The following is a 958-nucleotide window of genomic DNA, read 5'->3' as shown; positions in this document are numbered from 1 at the left end:
ACCTAAATTCGAATACTTATGAGAGACACTGTACGTATATCATGTGAAAAACAATAAGAAGTCCATTCCTGTGAAAAACAATAAGAAGTCCATTCCTTCATCAATAGACATGCGACAACAAAATCTCGTTCAATGAACGCTCAAATGAGACTGAGTGAGTTTTATATAAAAGTGAGTACGTTGTTGTAAATTTAGTAAAGGTCGAAAAGCAAGTGTGCATGAGAAAAGCCGAGCTCTGCTTTAAACTTAATATATTTATTGAAATGTTCCTGCTAAGTGTTTTAAAATGAATGGAAATTAACTGTGTGTTTGCACTATTCTCTTTGAAATGTTGTATAATCCCTTCAAATATTCTGAAGACAAAACTATTGCGGATCACCGCAGACGCCACGTCGGAAACACTTCTGGACAATTGTCAGACGAGAAAGCACATTTTACAAAAACACGAAACGAAAATTCGAAATCAATGTATTTGATTTCGAATTTTCGTCTTCTAGAAATATACTTTTAAGTTACTTCCGGATGATAGTTAGAAAGTGCATCCATTTTGCTTAAACAAAAAACCATGACTGTTGAATTTTTTTCATCTGGAAGTATACGTTTTAGTGACTTCTGAATGATAGTTGGGTGAGAACACACATTTTACAAAAACAAAATACATTGATTTCTAGTTTTCCCATTCTGGAAGTATACTTTTAGGTTACATCCGGATGATAGTAAGAAGAGTACAAAAACAAAAAATATAAATACTCCATGTTTTAGCGTGAACGCGAAAAATAATAATAAGGGCAGAAATTTGGTTCTGTGATGTTTTGTGTTTTGTCCAGTCATGTTCAATTTTAATTGTTCATTGTAAAACTTAAATGAGTTATTGAATTTAATATTCATACAAAAATAGTGTAATTAATATATTGTGAATATTAAGCAATAAGAAACAATATGACAATGTTGTGTTAAA

This window comes from Lucilia cuprina, chromosome 2, assembly GCF_022045245.1.
Source record: "Lucilia cuprina isolate Lc7/37 chromosome 2, ASM2204524v1, whole genome shotgun sequence".
In the NCBI taxonomy this organism is placed as follows: domain Eukaryota; kingdom Metazoa; phylum Arthropoda; class Insecta; order Diptera; family Calliphoridae; genus Lucilia; species Lucilia cuprina.
Note: the sequence above shows the minus strand (reverse complement) of the source record.